Source organism: Phyllostomus hastatus, unplaced genomic scaffold (assembly GCF_019186645.2).
Source record: "Phyllostomus hastatus isolate PE091 unplaced genomic scaffold, TTU_PhHast_1.1 phas_contig_16, whole genome shotgun sequence".
Classification (NCBI taxonomy): domain Eukaryota; kingdom Metazoa; phylum Chordata; class Mammalia; order Chiroptera; family Phyllostomidae; genus Phyllostomus; species Phyllostomus hastatus.
The window spans coordinates 3,875,343-3,895,016 of record NW_025333643.1 but is presented as its reverse complement, the minus strand read 5'-3'; the positions used below and the strand labels follow the sequence as shown (position 1 = coordinate 3,895,016).

The window sequence follows — 19,674 nt, the reverse complement described above, 5'->3', positions numbered from 1 at the left end:
ACTTGGTTTTTGGGTTTGTTTTTTTTTAAGGTAATCCTGACACCTAGAAGAATATATTCCTTTTTTTTCCTTTTCTTTTTTTAAGAATTTTATTTCTTTTTAGAGAGGAAGGGAGGGAGAAAAAAGCAGAGAAACATCAGTGTGTGGTTGCCTCTCGAGTGCCCCCTAACTGGGAACCTGGCCTACAACCCAGGCATGTGCCCTGATTGGGAATCAAACCAGTAACCCATTGGTTCAAGAATGTATTTCTTATAGTAACGTCTTTAGGCTGTGTCATCAGGAAAATCACGTGGGCTAGAGCAACTTCTTGGTGCCCTCTACTACATAGGCAGGGTGGGAGATAAGAATTTCATAGTTTGTCTTTAAGATATTGTTTATGACAAACAGCTCACTTTCCCATTTTGGTTAATTTTCAGCTCAGATATATTTTTTAAAACATTTGGAGGATAGAGACATGCAGCTGCTAAGAATCCAAGAAACTACTGTTTTGAAAATGCAAATATTTCTGTTTTGCATTTAGTTGAGGCAGTAGGATAGTTTGCCTCCCATCTATCTATTCCTTTGAATACAGATATTGTTTAAATGGCATTATTTTGACTTGAGTACAAAGTCTAGCTGGTTCTGGGGAAATCACTGGGTCAAAATAGTTGAATATCATTGCATTCCAGGGGCCAAGAAACAGAATGATGGTATTTTTGGCAGGCTCCCAGATGTAGCAAAACCCACACCCCAAGGCTGTCTCCATAGTTTCCTGTGGTTTTCTCACTAAAGAGAAATAGCCTTTCTGTTGCAGGGTCCAGGATGACTAGTCTGTACCTCATCAGCATGATATTGCTGCTTTGAGGTTATGTCCCAACAGGCTTCATTTGGGAAATTTGATGCACTACAGTTGTTGCAAACTGAATTGAGCCAGCTTCATTGCTTCCAGTTGTGCAGATCTTTTTGGTGGAAATTGGTAGCTTCTGATGATTACAGGCTATCATGGTACCAAGTGGTCTTAACAAAAAAGTCAAGTCTCAGACCAAATTTTGCCACACAGGTGAACGTTTATTAGCAAGCAGGCAAGTTAGTCATTCAACCTATTCTTACAGACTGAGGAAAGCTCCAACTCTTGTCCTTCCCATGTGTATCTCACATCAAAGGTTCAGCAGAGACAGGTGCAGACATGTTCTTGTTACATGATATATCATCTAACCTTTCAGTTGGATCAGGTGATGGAATCCTCTATTAAGTCTCCAGACCCAGGACCAGGTCCTTAGGCCTAGAGTGCCTAAGTCTGCCTGGTTTCCCAGATTCTTATAACCCACATGTATATACAAGGTTGGAGGTCCCTGTACAAAACTTCCAGACAACCCATACATCTTGAACACTATTACTTTCATCAGAAAAATTACTTCTCTGCTTCTTTGTATTCATTAGGGAATCCCCTAGTATAAATTAAGATATCTGTGGTTGATACACTCTGATTCTGGAGGCTGGACTTCTAATTAGTCTTTCAAATGTGAATCCATCACACTGGGGTTTGCATTCCTGAGTAGGGTACTTCAAATACTGATTAGCTACTCCTAGGAGGTAAAGGGAGAGTGTGTGGTGCATATTGTATGTCTGCACACTATTACACTGAAGTATTTTAAAATAAGTTAGGGAGGCTATAACAACAGGTATTCCTTTGTTTGACCTTGGAATATTGTGTCTTCCATAATGTTGCCAGCCACTGCTGAATGACCTGAAGTGTCAGTTGCCCACTGGCCTGTCATAATGAGTTAGCCAGAGTCATGGATGAATGGTTCACCTACAGGGCAGAGAAAGGAGGGAAGAGAATTATAATTCTTGTTAGTTTGTAGGCTTTGTAAAGCTCTTTTGTGTTCTTTCGCCTGAACTTCTGATATGTATGGAAATAGTATCTCTCCCACCAGATTTTCCAGGTTAATTTTTGTCCAGAATCATAGAGTGAGTAAATGAAAGGAACTGTAACTTGAGCCCTTGCCCTTTATAGTTCCTCTGCACTATAAGGATAAGTTGCCACCAAGGAGAGTGATCGTGATTCTTTAAGGAATACCATAGCACTTGTTCACTTAGCAGTGGGTGTTGGCATGGTAAAGCCTCATACTAAGGATATAATACATAAGAGAATTTGAGGAGATTAGTACTTTAACTAGTGGTGAGCCACATGATTCAACCAGCTCTCTTACTGAGGTCAACCAAAGGAACTAGTAAGTGATTTTTTCAACAGTCTTCTGAAATATAAAAGAACTAATAAATTACAGGGAGATGCTGAGTTGAGATTTGGGGAAGAATGTGAACACAGAGGAGTGAGCATAGTAGCACTGGCGCCACTTTTGTCCTATGGGCGTTTGCTGATCAGGACACGAAGGTTAAGAGCCCGAGATCACCTTTGGTGTCCTTTCAAGGTTAAAAATTGTAATCTGGATATCATTAAGCCTGGGCAACCAGGGAAACCATTTCCCACTTTGAGTTGGGAATTACCTGAAGAGATGCTTCTAGGAGTCAGGGTAACTGGAAATAAAACAACTCTCACGGTGACTGCAGCTCAGTTTCACATTATGTGAGTGGCCCAGAAACCTTAAAGCTTATTGAATCAAGATGATACTATTTCGCTAATGCCTATAGGTGCTACTTAAAAGCAATGAAATCTTCTTAGAGGAAGTTATCATGATTCTAGTCCTCAGATCACTTCTACAAATAATTTTTCAATTATACAGTATCATAAAAAAAGATAAAAAGCAAAGAAAGCAGTAAATATGTGGGTAACTCTAAGTGAACATTGACTGTGTAAGACAGTACAGCGTTGCTTTTTTTTAAAATATAGAAAGATTTAAAATATGGAGCAAAAATAACATAAGTTGGGAGGCATGAAATGGAAGTAGTCTATTCTAAGGTTCCCGTTGTCTTGGAAGAGGGTAAAGGTGTTAACATTTAACTATGGTAGTCAAGGGTGTATGTTGTAAATAATAGACTTAAGACTGAACAGATAGAAAAATGTATAACTTCTAACTAATGATGGGGAAAATCTAAATGAAAAAACCATTTTAAGGAAGAAAAAAGGGACATAGAATGAGTAAAAAAGATATGGAACACAATGAGTGGTGGTAGTTTAAACCCACAAGTATCAGTAATTATATTAAACATAAGTTGACTAAAGGTTGTAGCTGAAAGACAAAGATTATCAAACTAGATTTTTTAAAATTATATGCATTATACAAACAGTATATCTTAAGTATACAGATACAGAGTAATTGAAAATAAAAACATGTGGAGCTTCTGGGTTAGCAAACACACGGAGATTCAGGGAGAGTGGTGCCCCTGCAGAGGCACAGAAGCTCTTCCCTCAACCTTGCCTGGTGCCTCTCTTCTTTCTGGCTGTTTCTGGGCTATATCCTATCACAATAAACTGGTGATTTAGATTAGCAAGTTGGGATCTGGTAATGATTTCCTCCAAAGACTTAGAATTGTTTTAGACACAACACATTATACTAAAAACCGAACAACAAACAAATTCAGCAGTTATCCACTGTATCACAGTGTCTATGAAACATGTGAATTAGTCAGAAAGTTTTATGATTCGGCTTTTAAGTACCAAGTCACTGTGGCCCAGGTTTGAGGACCAATGATATTCAAATGGTCAATTTCATAGTTCCCATTTTGACTGTCAGGTTTACACCATAGTTTTAAGAAAGTAGGCTGATAAAATCTACAGCATTTCAATGAAACATCCACAAGAAATGAAAACACACAGTGTATCATTTGATTCACTTTTTTCTGTAGTGAAGAATTTTCAGAAAGTGCTTCTAAGTTCAGGGAGAGATATCAAGATGTGGACAAAAACAATCCCATTTTATTGAGAATTATGAATGATCAACTGATGTTTCTGAATGAGCATTTATTGATCACTTAGGATTATCACACAGGCCTTTCTATAGGCATGTCGTGTATGCTCCAAGATGCCCCAACAATCTTCCAAGGAAGCTCTAATGCTCTGTTTGATATCAGAAGCAAGGTGCGTCCTTCCAAGGCCTGAGGAGAAGTGAAAGGCAGATTTTTCTTGCAGCCTTCACAGTGCAGGCTGCAGCAAGGATTCTGAGAGAAGTAGCTTAAGAGGGTTCTCTAGAGAGCCCATGTTGAAGTGTTATGATATATCATTCAGAAAGAATCATGATGGGTGAACTGATAAAAATAAAGTTGTGTGTATATATTTAAAAAGGAAAGAGAAAGATGTAACAATGTATATAGTGTAAAATGTGTACAATGTAATACTAATACAAGACAGCTGGTGTAGCTATATTAATATCAGATAAAATAGACTTTAAGACAAAAAGCATTACTATGTATTACTGTTAACTTCTTTTTCTCAGTTGAGGATTTTTTTTTCAAGTGAACTCTTTTTTTAAAGTATTTTTTTATTGATTATGCTATTATGGTTTTCCCAATTTTTACCCCTTTATCCACCCTCCACCCTGCCCACCCCCAATCCTCCAGCATTCCCCCCGCTTAGTTCGTGTCCATGGATTGTACAATATAAGTTCTTTGAGTCCTCTGTGGCACTGCCTGTGGGGGATGGCCCAGAGAGGGAGCAAGGCAGCTCGCTTGCTCATCTCTAGAGCACTTTCCAAGGGACTCTCATGTGAGACTTGGAGTTTCTCCCACTGCGGCAACAGCCATAGTCCTAGTCAACTCTGAGTCTCAGTTTCCCCTTAAGTCAGCCCCATCCACCAGGTCTACCACCTCACCTGTTTTTCTGAACTGGCCCGTGAGGTCTGTGGCCTTACTGGTCTGGTTGTTCTGGTTGATTTTTTCTTTAATTCCTTGGTTGTCAGAGTTCCATGCAGTTTGATTTTCTGGCACTTCTGGTTCTTTACTGATTTTAGATTGGTTGTTATCCTCCTTTTGGTTGTGCGAAGATGAGAACGAAGAGTTTCTACCTGTATCTCCATCTTGACCAGAACTCTTACTATTATCTTAATGATAGGGTTTAACTTATCAGGAAGATAGAATAGTAAATTTCTGTATACCTAATAACAGGATTAAATATATATACAAAACAAAATTTTATAGAACTATTATTAGTATAAATAGACAATCCATAACCACAGTGGAAAATTTTAACAAATCTTTCTCAGTAATTGATGAAAGAAGCTGCAATGGGGGGAAAAAACAACAGGTTTTTTTTTTTTCCTTTCTGTGTAGGGAAAAACCCAGTTCTTTCCTACTATGTTTCGCTCCTGTGTATCTCCTTTACTACTCATGCAGGACATTTTACTTCTGGTCACCAATAGTGTTTTTCTCCACCCCAAGCAATTCTCTGTGACACCAGCCGGCTATCCTACAATGTAACTCAATTTTGTTACTATCTGCCCAGACATATCATCAGATCCCATAGGTTAAGGCACATGTGGCAAACACAAGGCCTGCGGGCCAAGTCTGGCCCTCTGCCTTGTTTTATCCACCCAGGCACCTTGTTTCTACACGGCAGGCAGCAGCTGAGCTCTCACTTAACTGTTTAGGAATAGTTGCATTTATACAGACCTAAAATTACATTTGGCCCTTTGAAGGCAACTGCAAGGTTGATGTGGCCCCCAGTGAAAATGAGTTCGACACTCCTGGAAGGGCTCAGTCCTACAGTACTGCCCCACCACATGGATGCCAGCACAACCCAGGTTATCACATGTGCTTCTGACCAACTGGCTATAAATCAGAAGTTCCCATGACCCCCTCCCTCCTTAGGTTTGATTAATTTGCAAGAGTGACTCAAAGAACTGAGAGGAACATTGTACTCACTAGATCACCAGTTTACTATAAAAGAATATAACTCAGGAACAGCCAAATGGAAGAGATGCATAGAGCATGGCATGGGGAAGGGTGTGGAATTTCCATGCCCTCTCCAAACTGTGCCACTCTTTGAATCTCCATGTGTTTACCAACTGAGAATCTCCTTAAATCTTGTACTTTTGGAATTTGTATGGAGGCTTTGTCATGTAGGCATGAGCGATCATTTGCTTCCTTTTCAGCCCCTCCCAAGAGAATGGCTTCTAATCATGACTTGATCTTTCTGGTGACCAGCCCATATCCAGGAGCCACCCTGAGTTGCTTCGCAGAACAGATGACACTCTATTACTTAGGAATTCCAAGGTTTTCAGGAGCCCTGTGTTAGGAACTGGGATCAAGGACCAAATGTTAGAATAAGAGATGCTCCTAGTGTTCTTAGGAAATTACAAGGGTTTTTTTTTAGGATCTCTCTGCCAGGGATGGGGCAGAGACCAATGTATACTTTATTATCTCTCAAAAGCATACAAAAAATTAGTAAGGGTTTTTGAAAATTTGGCTAACATAGTCAATAAGCATATTCTACTGGACACACTGCACCAACTGTGAAATACACATTCTTTTCATGAATATATGTGATATTTTTATAAGAATTTACTGTATACTGATCATTAAGCAAGTCTCAACAAATTTCAAAGATTAAAACTATACAGAATGCAGCACTGGCTGGTGGGGCTCAGTGGATTGAGTGCAAACCTGTGAACCAAAGGGTCACTGGTTCGATTTCCAATCAGGGCACATGCCTGGGTTGCGAGCCAGGTCCCCAGTGTGGGCACATACAAAAGGCAACCACACACTGATCTTTCTCTCTCTCTTTCTCTCTCCGTTCCCTTCTGTCTAAAAATAAATAAATGAAATCTTTAAAAAAGAACAAAACTATACAGAATAAACCCCTGCTGGTATGGCTCAGTGGATTGAGTGCAGACCTGGGAACCAAAGGGTCATCGGTTCGATTCCCAGTCAGGGTACATGCCTGGGTTGTGGGCCAGGTCCCCAGTATGGGGCACATGAGAGGCAACCACACATTGCTGTTTCTCTCCTTCTCATTCTCCCTTCCTTCCCCTCTCTCTAAAAATAAATAAAATCTTTTAAAAAATTAAAAAAGGAAACAAATATACAGAACATGTGCTCTGATTCTAGTGTAATTATGCTAGAGACCAGTAATAAACAGATAACTAGAAAATCATCCACATGTTTGGAAATTCAAATATATCACTCTAAATAACTCATGATTAAAGAAGATATAATAAAATAAATACTTTACATGAATAATAAAAAATTGTTTGATATAAAAAGTTACAGGCATACCTCAGAGATATTGCAGGTCTGGTTCCAGACCATAGCCAATAAAGAGAGTCTCTCAATAAAGTGAGTCACATGAATTGTTTGGTTTTCCAGTGTATATAAAAGTTATGATTACACTATACTGTGGTCTCTTAAGTGTATAATAACATTATGCCCCCCAAAATGTACATGCCTTAATTAAAAATAGTTTATTGCTGCCTTGGCTGAGTGGGTCAGTTGGTTGGAGTATCATCCCGTACACCAAAAGGTGGTGGGTTCGATTTATGGTCAAAGCCCATATCTAGGTTGTAGTTTGATCCCCAGTTTGGGGTGCATATGAGAGGCAACTGATCAATGTTTCTCTTTCTCTCTCTCTCCCCCTTTCTCTCTCTAAAATTCAATAAAAACATATCCTCAGGTGAGGATTAAATTTTTTAATTAAAAATATTTTAAATGCTTTATTGTTAAAAAATGCCAACCATCATTTGATCGGGGATGCCACAAACCTTCATCCTGTAAGAAAATGTAGTATCTGCAAAGTGCAGTAAAGTGGAGCACAATAAAACTAGGTATGTCTGTATGGAAGGCAGATAAAGCAGTACAGAATAGGAACATGGATAGCCTTAAAAGCGAAAAGGTCCAAAATTAATGAGCAAGTATGTATCTCAAAAGTCAGAAAAGCAACACAGTAAATACAAATAGAAAGCAGAATTTACTGAAAAGAGCAGAAGGAAGATCAACAAAGCCAAAGGTTGACTCTTGAAAGGCCTTATAAAGTTGATAAACCTCCAGTGAGGCTGATCAAGAGGAAAAAGAAGACACAATCAACATGTGTCTTAATATTATCAGATTTTTACAAGTCAGATAGGAAAGAATAAATGTTTAAATTTGTCATTCAGAAACAAGCAGAACTAAGGGAAGCAGGTTCAGGTGGAAAAATTATAGAGAAGAGTATGGAGGTGATTATCACACAAGGGAGAATCTTAGGCAAGCAGAGCATAGTGACTGGCTTTGTAGGGACTTTGATGTGCTGATATTCTTGATTAGGTGAGAGTTATACAGAGGTTCATTCATGCTACAATATTTTAAGCTATGTATTAAATTTACTTGTCTGTATTATTTCACAACAAAAAAAGGTTAAAGTGACAAATAGGCATGATGCATGCAGGTTTTTGCAGGCATGCTCATCATTTACACTGTTCTTTTTGCAGACAGGGAGGGTCTCAACCTGACACATCTCTCCCTGACACACAGCTTTTCAGGGCATGCTCATCCCAGCCTGAAGTTTTCCAACATGAGAATTTCCAAAGAGGAGAGGTGGCCCACTGGTAGATCACACAACTTAACAACCTCAGGCCATGAGAGACTGAATCGAAATAAACTTACCTATGCCACACCTAATGTAAGCCAGTGTTTATGTTCTCTTTGAAATTGAGATTCTACTATCTGTTCCCCCTTATATTGGGTACCCAAATACACAAAATGCTAGGCTGGTAAATAAATGATTTGAGAGGACTAGGTTGAAGACAAGGGGAATGAATGGGAGCTGTGGCCAGCTAGAGCTCAAATTCTCTACAAAGGGCAGCTGCAGCCCAACTCTGGCTAATTGTTGACTTGCGGAAATTTGGGAATAATATTGCCAGATTTTCTGATTTTTTTAAAGAGTAGGCGGAAATCTGAATTTTAATGGGAAAGCATCTGAGTTTAAATGTTGGTTCAAGCATGTTTTCCACCCAAATACAACATGAATCAAATCAAACCTGTGTCCAGGCTATTTCCAGCCAACAGCTGCTAGTTTATGTCAGTGACCTGAGGAGCTGTGCAGATGGAGGTAGAGAATAACATATGAAATAATTTAACATAGTCAAGTTCCTGATTTTTCTCAATGGAACTTGCCTGCCAAATATGTGCTTGTATAATTCTTAGTTCCAAAATTCAAAGAAACTTGCTGAACCAAAATTTATATATGATAAAAGTCACTCAGAATAATAATTTCTTTTTTTTTTTTTTGAGAACTGGCTCTCTTGCAGGAGAACTAAAAATTTTCTTCCAGAAAGGATTTATTTAAGAGATTGACTAAAAACTACTAAATAAAAAATAATATCATCCACAGTAATTTCTTTCAGGAGGAACAGCTAAAGATGAGTTTTTAAAGTTAATTTAAAGAGAGCACACAGCTTCTGCATGGGTTGAGTCTTACGAGAAAGTGCTCCTGTTGGGATGTAACAGGCACTTGAAAGTGCAGTCCTAGGGTGGTCAGCAGCAATGTCATCTAGGAACTTGCTAGAAATGTAAATTCTTAGACTCTGTCCTACACCTAATAATCAAAAACCTTAGGGGTTGTGCCAAGGTCTCTGAGTTTTCACTAGCCCTCCATATGTTCTGATGCATGCTCCAGCTTGAGATCACTGCTCTGTAGTTTTTGTGCTTTCTGACTTATTTTGAGGAATTATTTTAGGAAGTTGTACTTTGTCATATTAAGGTTTTAAGTGTATAATTTTAAAGTCCTGGAACCCTCCAAATGATCGATCCTTCAGGGTATATCTTCAGTTTGTTATACTCAGTAAAAAAATATGATTTGATTTAAAAAGATGACTGAGAAATCTTTTTAGTTGAATCCCTAAAAATTTCATTTTAAAGTGAGATTTATATACAATAGATGCAATTATATCCTCTTTTCCCCTTTGTCATTTACTCATGATGAAATAAATGTATTTTTCAAGGATATTCAAAGACATTAGTGGGAAGGTAGTAAGAGAGAGGTGATCAAGAGATGATTATTTTTGAGATGGTGGGCATTTCAGCATGTGTTCAGATGAGAATATGGGCAAGAAAGGATAGTTCTTGTCTGGTTCCTTCTGTTTAGATAATGAAGGATGAAAAGAGGTCATTTCAGAAATATAACTCGTACCTAATGTACACTTTTATTTTATATATTTTGGTGGATTTTTACTTGCGTTTAATTGGGGCAGGGGAGTCTATTTTTATATGTTATTGTTATTTAATACTTAAGTATATAAGGTAGTCTGACTTAGTTTTCCTCAACTTGGTTTTAGAAATTAATGAAAATGTTAATGAAATGGCAAAGAAAATAAGAAACAAACCAACAAATGTTAGTACGTAAGCAAAACTGAGACCAAAGAATGAGTATCACAAGTACAAAACTAGTTGTGCATACATTGTGCATTACAGTGGTTATTTGGTTATCTCCTTGACAAAAGATGACACCCCTGTACATCCCTGTTCATTGCAGCATTATTCACGGCAGCTAAAATGTGGAAGCAGCCCAAGTGTCTGTTGACAGATGACTGGATAAACAAAATGTGGTCTACACATGCGGTGGACTATTATTCAGCCTTCCAGAGAAGTACAATTCTGACACATGTTACAATATGGTTGAACCTAGAGGACATTATGCTAAGTGAAATAAACCAATCACAATAAGACAAATACTGTATGACTGTTTAAATGAGGTACTTTGGGTAGTCAGACTCACAGAGACAGAAAGTAGAATAGTGGTTGCCAGGGGCTGCGGGGAGGGAGGAATGCAGGTTATTGTTAAATAAGTATAGAGTTTCATTTGGGAAGATGAAAAAGTTCCAGAGGTGATGATGGTTGCACAACAATGTGAGTGTATGTAATGCCACTGAACCATACACTTAAAAATTATTAAGATAGTAAATTTTATGTTATGTGTATTTTAACACAATAAAAAAATGGAGTGGAAAAAAGGATGGTTTCCCTTATGCAGAAACACACTGAATTTCCTGAAGAAGCTTGTAACCTAGAGCAGGCTCTCTATAAATATTTGAATGAATGTATTGAATGTATTGAATGTAATAATTGTTGGAGAAGGTTTTTGTGGTTTTTTTGCATTTTTCCAATTTACTTCCTTGTTGATGTCTACTGATATTAAAATAAGCCCTTCTTGAATTTGACCTGTAATAGCATAAACCTAAAAAGATTAGATTAATTGGTCAGAGCATCCATTTCTAAATATTTTTATCATTATAATGTCCTGTTCATTGACCAGCTCAATTTTTTTAACCAGCTCAATTTTGTAAAGCCAAATTATTTGAGAAAATCTTATTTTGCTTTATGATAGAAATAAAAATAGCTGTTTTATAGATTTAGATAAAGTGGCTTGTGGTAGATTAACTATTTTTTCTTATTTTGGGGGGTCACAGGGGGACAGATTAGCTTTTCTAAAAAAAAAAGATCTTGAAAACAGCTGTGATCCCTTCCACCGAGAACGTACTTTCTTCTAAGGAATCACAGTTGTGTGGATGCAGATAGACTTTTTACACTGGGATGAGTTATTCCAGCATTTTTACCTGCACATTCCAAGTCAGTTGGGCGCATCGGTCCTTTCAGCAGAACCTACCTTAGGCACTTAACCTTTCGTGGCTCAGGTGTGCCAAGAAAAAAAAATGGCCCAAATGAAAGAACAAATCAAAGCTCCAGAAAAAATACAATTAAGTGACAAAGAGATAACCAACCTATCAGATGCACAGTTCAAAACACTGGTAGTGAGGATGCCCATAGAACTGGTTGAATATGGTCACAAATTAGATGGAAAAAATGAAGGCTATGCTGAATGAAATAGAGGAAAATGTACAGGGAACCAATAGTGATGGGAAGGAAAGTGGGACTCAAATCAACAATTTGGACCAGAAGGAAGAAAGAAACATTCAACCAGAACAGAATGAAGAAACAAGAATTCAAAAAAATGAGGAGAGACTTAGGAACCTCCAGGACATCTTTAAACATTCCAACATCCAAATCATAGGGGTGCCAGACGGAGAAGAGGAAGAGCAACCAGTAGAAAACTTATTTGAACATATAATAAAGGAGAACTTCCCCAATCTGGCAAAGGAAATAGACTTCCAGGAAGTCCAGGAAGCTCAGAGAGTCCCAGAGAAGTTGGACCCAAGGAGGAACATACCAAGGCACATCATAATTACATTAGCCAAGATTACAGAGAAGGAGAAAATCTTAAAAACAGCAAGAGAAAAGGAGACAGTTGCCTACAAAGTAGTTCCCATCAGATTGTCAGCTGATTTCTTCCAAGAGTACTTTCTACATCCAAGATTACTCTATCTAGCAAAGCTTTCATTTAGAATGAAAGGTCAGATAAAGTGCTTCTCAGATAAGGTGAAGTTAAAGGTGTTCATCATCACCAAGCCCTTATTATATGAAATGTGAAAGGGACTTATCTAAGAAAAAAAAGATAAAAAAGATGAACCATAAAATGACAACAAACTCACAATTATTAACAACCACACCTAAAACAAAAACAAACTAAGCAAACAACTAGAACAGGAACAGAAGCACAGAAATGGAGATCACATGGAGGGTTATCAATGGGAGAGTGGGAGGGGGAGAGAGGGGGAAAAGGTACAGAGAATAAGTAGCATAAATGGTAGGTAGAATATGGACAGGGGGTGGTTAAGAACAGTATAGGAAATGTAGAAGCCAAAGAACTTATATGTATGATCCATTGATATGAACTAAAGAGAGGGGAGGGAATGTGGGTGGGAGGCAGTGTGCAGGGTGAAGGGGAATAAAGGGGGGGAAATGGGACAACTGTAATAGCATAGTCAATAAAATATATAATAAAAAAATCTTATTGTTACTTTATTACAGCTGTCCCAATTTTTCCCTATTTGCCCCCCTCCACCCAGCTCGCCCTTTCCTCCCACAGTCAATCCCCACTCTGTTGTCCATGTCCATGGGTCATTCATACAGGTCTCTTGACTAGTCCCTTCTCCTTCTTTCCACCCTTATCCCCCTCCTCCTACCCCTGTGGTCACTGTCAGCCTGTTCCTTATTTCCCTGCCTCTGGTTCTATTTTGCTCATTAATTTATTTTGTTCATTATGTCCCTCCTATAGGTGAGATCATATGGTATTTGTCTTTCACTGACTGGCTTATTTCATTTAGCATAATGCTCTCCAGTTCCATCTGCTGTAGCAAAATGTAGGAGTTCCTTCTTTTTTCTACTGTGTCGTATTCTATTGTGTAAATGGACCACAGTTTTTTGATCCATTTATTTACTGATGGGCACTTAGGCTGTTTCCAGCACTTTGCTATTGTAAATAGTGCTGCTATGAACAAAGGGGTGCATAAGTTCTTTAAAATGGATGTTTTGGGATTCTTAGGGTATATTCCCAGCAGTGGAATTGCTAGGTCAAAAGGCAGTTCCATTTTTAGTTTTTTGAGGAAATCCCATACTATTTTTCACAGTGGCTGCACCAGTCTGCAGTCCCACCAACAATGCATTAGGGTTCCCTTTTCTCCACAACCTCGCCAGCACTTGTTGTTTATTGATTTATTAAAGATAACCATTCTGACCAATGGGAGGTGATATCTCATTGTGGTTTTAATTTGCATCTTTCTGATGGTTAGTGATGTTGAGCATCCTTTCATATGACTATGGCCAATCTGTGTCTCCTACTTGAAGAAGTATCTATTAAGGTCCTTTGCCCATTTAAAAAAAAAAGATTTTATTTATTTATTTTTAGAGAGAGGAAGGGAGAGAGAAAGAGAGGGAGAGAAACACCAATATGTGGTTGCCTCTTATGTGCCCCCTACTGGGAACCTGGCCACCAACCCTGGCATGTGTCCTGACTGGGAATCAAACTGGTGAGCCTTTGCTTAAGAGGCCGGCACTTGATCCACTGAGCCACACCAGCCAGGTCTCTTTTTTTAATTGGATTGTTTGACTTTCTAGAGTTGAATCATATGAGCTCTTTATGTATTTTGAAGATCAAACCCTTGTACAAGGTGTCATTGGAAAGTATGTTCTCCTATATGGTTGGTTCTCTTTTCATTTGGGTGATGGTTTCTTTTGCTGTGCAGAAGCTTTTTAATTTGATATAGTCCTGTTTGTTTATTTTTTCCTTTATATCCCTTTTCATAGGGGATATATCAGCAAAAGTATTGCTGCATAGGATATCTGAAATTTTCCTGCCTATGTTTTCCTCTAGGACTTTTATAGTGTCATGGCTTATATTTAAGTCTTTTATCCATTTCGAGTTCATTCTGTTGTATGGTGCAAGTTGCTGGCTAGTTTCAATTTTTTTTTTTTTTGAATGTACCAGTCCAGTTTCCAAACACCATTTATTGAAGAGGCTATTTTTACTCCATTGTATGCTCCTGCTCCCTTTGTCAAATATTAATTGACCATAAAACATGGGTTTATTTCTGGGCTTTCTATTCTGTTCCATTGATCTATGTATCTGTTCTTATGCCAGTACCAGACTGCTTTGATTACAGTGGCCTTGTAGTGTAGTTCTATATCACGTATTGTGATTCTTCCTACTTTGTTCTCCTTTTTCAAGACTACTGAGGCTATTCAGGGTCTTTTTTGATTCCATATAACTTTCTGAAATATTTGTTCTAGATTTGTGAAATAAGCCATTGGTATTTTAATAGGAATTGTGTTGAATCTATAGATTGCTTTGGATAATATGGACATTTTAATGACATTAATTCTTCTAATCCATGAACATGGTATATGCTTCCATTTATTTGTATCTTCCTTAATTTCTTTTTTCAGTGTTCTGTAGATTTCTGAGTACAGATCTTTTACCTCCCTAGTTAAGTTTATTCCTAGGTACTTTATACTTCTTGTTGCTATAATAAATGGGATTTTTCCCTAGTTTCTGTTTCTGATATTTCATTGTTGATATACAGAAATGCCCTTTATTCCTACAAAGTATCTAAACTAGTTCTTTGATCCTCAACCACTCTCCAAAACTTGAAGGCTGTAGAATAACCTAAAGAGAATTTCCTTTTTCTTCTCTCCCTTTCTTTTCACTATATATATTTCATTATCTTTTCAAGGATATTCAGAATTATTGGTGACTTTTTAAAAAAGGTTTTATTTATTTATTTTAGACAGATGGGAAGGAAGGGAGGAACAGAGAAAAAGAGGAACATTAATGTGTGGTTGCCTCTCGCACACCCTCTACTGGCCCACAACCCAGGCATGTGTTCTGACTGGGAATCAAACCAGTTACCCTTTGCTTCTCGGGCTGGTGCTCAACCTACTGAGCCACACCAGCCAGGGCATTGATTTTTAAGATGATAAACTAGATGTGGTATTTATTTAGCTCCTAACAACTCTAATTGGAAATTATATCATTAAAGAAGCATTCCTTAGCAGTCCACAGATTGATGGGGCAGAGTTAAGTTGTCCGCCTGTCCTTTCATCCATCCAGATACTGTTTTTAATTACATAGGCTGCTTTACAGGCATTCTACATTGGATTCCCCTACTAATAGCTCATTGTGTGTCTCTTTTAAAAACAAGATATAATTCACATACCATAATATCACCATTTTAAAGTACACAATTCATTGCTTTCTTGGTATATTTACAAGTTCGTGAACCATCACACCAATACCAAGAATATTTTGAGCACCCTCAAAACAAACCCTGTACTCATTAGTAGTCATTCACTCAGCCCCTGGCAACCACTAATCTGCATTATCTATATGGATTTCCTTTTTCTAGAGTTGTCATATAAGTGGAATCATAGGTGGCCTTTCACAAATGGCTTCTTTTACCTTGCATAATGCTTTCAAGTTCCATCCATACTGTAGCATGTATTAGTACTTCATTGCTTTTTTTTTTTTCAGTTTTTATTTATTGATTTGTGGTTATTGATTTGTGGGCAAGAGAGGAAGGGTGGGGAGGGAGGGAAGGAGGGGGGAGAGACAGAGAGGGAGGGAGGGGGAGAGAGAGAGAGATCACTTTGCTGTTCCCCTTATTTGTGCATTTATTGGTTGATACTTGTATGTATCCTAACCAGGGATCGAACTCGCAACCTTGGTGTGTTGGGATGATGCTCTAACCAGCTGAGCTACCTGGCCAGGGCAGCTCTTCATTGCTTTTTGTGGCTGAATAATATTACATTGTACCACATTTTTTAATCCATTAATCAGTTGATGGATATTTGGGTTGTTTCCATTTTTGGCTATTATGAATACTGTTGCTATTAACATTTGTATACAAGTTTTTGTGTAAACCTATGTTCTCACTTCTGGATATACCCTTAGGAGTACAATTATTGGGTTACTTGGTTCTCTATGTTTAACATTTTGTGAAACTGCCAAACTGTTTTCCATAAGAGCTGCACCATTTAAAATTCCCATCAGCAGTGTAGGAAGGTTTTGATTCTCCACCTTCTCAATGTTTGTTATTGTCTCTTTTTTTATTGTTTCCATATTACTGGGTATGAAGTGGTATTATCTCACTGTGTTTTTCATTTGCATTTCCTTAAAAACCAGTGATGTTGAGCATCTTTTCATGTATTTGTTGGTCATTTGTGTATCTTTTTTTTTTTTTGAGAAATGTCTATTTAATTCCTTTGTACATTGTTAAATTAGGTTGTTTGTCTTTTTATTGATTAGTAGTAAGAGTTCTTTGTATATTCTGGATACCAAACCTTTATCAAGTACATAATTTGCAAATATTTTCTCCTACTCTATGGCTAGTCTTTTCACTTTCTTAATGTATCCTTTGAAGCACAATAGTTTTTAATTTTTTTTTTTTACCCTCACCCAAGAACATTTTTTCATTGCTTTTAGAGAGAGGGGAAAGGAGAGAGAAACATCGATGCAAGAGAGAAGCATTGATTGGTTGCCTCCTGTATGGGGCCAGAGGGGGCATCATTCGCATCTGGATCAGGGATCAGACCCACAACCTAGACATGTGCCTGAGGGAACTGAATCCACAACCTAGACATGTGCCTGAGGGAACTGTCCCCAAGCATTGTTGGGGACAATGCTCCAACCAACTGAGCCACATGAGCCAGGGCACAGTTTTTAATTTTGATGAAGTCCTAACTTATTTTTTTTTCTTTCATTGCCTGTGGCCTTATTGTCACATCTAAGAAACTGTTGTCCAACTCTAAGTCATAAAGATTTACTATGATTTCTTTTAAGAGTGTAATTGTTTTAGCTCTTATATTTAGATATAGAATTGATTTTCAATTAAGTTTTGTATATAGTGTGTGGTAAGAGTCCAGCTTTATTCTTTTACTTGTAGATATTCAATTGTTCCAGCACTATTTGTTGAAAAGACTCTTCTTTCCCTCATTGTATTATCTTGTCACTCTCATCAAAAAGGATAGTGTTTATTTTTGGACTCTCAATTTTATTCCATTGATCTGTGCGCTTTTAGTGTTTTGTATTGATTACTGTATCTTTGTAGTAAGGTTTGAAATCTTGAAGTATGACACCTTCAACTTGCTCTTTTTCAAGATTATTTTGGCTTTCTAGGTCCCTTACATTTCCACATGAATTTTAGTATCAGCTAGTCAATATCTCCCCCCCTCCACTAAAAGCCATCTGGGCTGTGGCTGGTGTGGAGCTTAGTCCTTTAGCTGAAGGGTTGTGGGTTTGAATCCCGGTTGGGGTGCATGCCTGGGTTGTGGATTGGATTCCCAGTCTGAGTGCATACGGGAGGCAACCAACCCATGTTCCTTTCTCAGATCGATGTTTCTCTCTCTCCCTTCCTCTCTCTCTGAAAGAAATGTCTTCAGGTGAGGCTTTTAAAAAATTAAAAGCTAGTAGGGTTGCATAGAATATTAGATCAATTTGGGGAGTATTGCTATCTTACCAATATTGTCTTGCAATCCATGAACTTGTCTTTGTAGTATTTATTTTGTTCAGTTTTTTTCAATGAAGTTTTGTGATTTTCAGTGTACAGGTATTGCACTTATTTTGTTAAATTTATTCATAGATATTTTATTCTTTTGCTGCTATTATAAATGGAGTTGTTTTCTTGATTTCTTTTTGGAGTTGTTTATTGCTAATATATAAAAAACAATTGATTTTTGTGTGTATTCTGCAAATATTTTTATTCTAAGAGTGCTTTTGTGGATTGCTTAGGCTTTTCTGTATACAAGAGCATGTCATCTACAATAGAGATAGTTTTACTTCTTCCTTTCTAATATAGATTCAATCTAAATAGATGCCTTTTTATTTATTTTTCTTATCTATTTGTCTGATAAGATCCTCCAATACAATGTTGAATAAAAGTGGCAAAAGCAGCCATCCTTGTCTTGTTCCTGATGTAAGTGGGAAGCTGTTCCCAATAAGTATAATATTTCTTATAAATATGCTTATTGATGCCCTTCAGCAAGTTGAGGAAATTATCTTTATTCCAGCTTGTCAAGTATTTATTACCATGAAAGGGTGTTAGATTTTGTTAAGTGCTTTTTTCTGTGTCTATTGAGATGATCATGTGGTTTTTGTACCCTAGTCTATTAACATAGTGTATTGATTTATTTTCATATGTTGAACCAACCTTGCTTTCCAGGAATAATCCCACTTAGTTATGGTGTGTAATCCTTATATTTTACTGGGTCAGTTTGCTAGTATTTTATTGAAGATTTTTGCATATATGTTTATAAGAGGCATTGGTCGGTAGTTTTCTATATTTATGATCTTTTTTTGTTCTAGGAGCAGGATAATACTGATTCATAGAATGAATTGAGACTTGTCTTCCCCCTTTTGGTGTTTTTGGAAGATTTTGTGAAAATTCAGTTAATTCTTTAAGTGTGTGGTAGAATTTACTAGCAAAGCCATCCAATGGTCCTGGGCTTCACTTTGTGGGAAATTTTTTGATTACCAATTCAATCTCTTTACTCTTCATAAGTCTTCAGATTTGCTGTTTCTTTTTGAGTCAATGTCAGTACATTATCCATTTCTAGGTTATCTAGTTTATTAGCACTCTATTGCTTATAGTTTTGTAGTCATTTTTATTTTTGTAAGATTGATAGTAGTGTCTCATCTATCATTCCTTTATTAGTAATTTGAGTCTTCTGTCTTTTATTTCTGGTAAGTGTAGATAAAGTATTTTTTAATTTTGTTAATCTTTTCAAAGGATCAAAATTTTATTTTTGCTTACTTTTTATATTCTCTTCCTTCTGCTTGCTTTGTATTTAGTTTGCTTTTTGTTTTGGTTTTTCCTGAGGATGAAAATTTAGGTTATTGACTTAAAATCATTCTTCTTTATTATAGGCATTTATAGCTATAAATTTTCCTCTAAGCACTGTATTCATTAAATCTCATAAGTTTTGGTATGTTGTGTTTTTTTTTATTTATCTCAAAGTATTTTCTAATTTCCCTTGTGATTTCTACTTTGATTCACTGCTTTTAGGAGTGTGTGGTTTAATATCTACATATTTGTGAATTTCCCAAATTTCTTTCTGTTATTGATATCTAATTTCATTCCATTGTGGTCAGAGAACATATAGTGTATGGTTTCACTTCTTTATGGTCTAACACATGGTTTATGCTGCAGAACATTGCATTGGCATTTGAGAAGAATGTGTATTCTGTTACTGGATGTAGATGGTTTATAGATGTCTATTAGATTTAGTTGTTATTTGTGTTCAGGTCTTCTGTTTCCTTGCTGATTTTTTGTCTAGTTGTTATATTTATTATTGAATATGCAGTGTCGAATTCTCCAACTATTATTGTTTTATTCTATTTTTGCCTTCAATTCAGTCATTTTGTTTCATGTATTTTGGGGT

General features: G+C 37.1%; 1 protein-coding gene and 1 pseudogene across 9 annotated transcripts in view; both read left to right on the top strand.

The window, feature by feature from the left end:
- The window catches only part of ATG7 (autophagy related 7), a 379,417-nt gene that overhangs the window by 220,388 nt on the left and 139,355 nt on the right, over nucleotides 1–19,674 (top strand). The gene's annotated exons all lie outside the window — the stretch shown is intronic.
- Nucleotides 982–4,116, top strand: LOC123814298 (annotated as a pseudogene).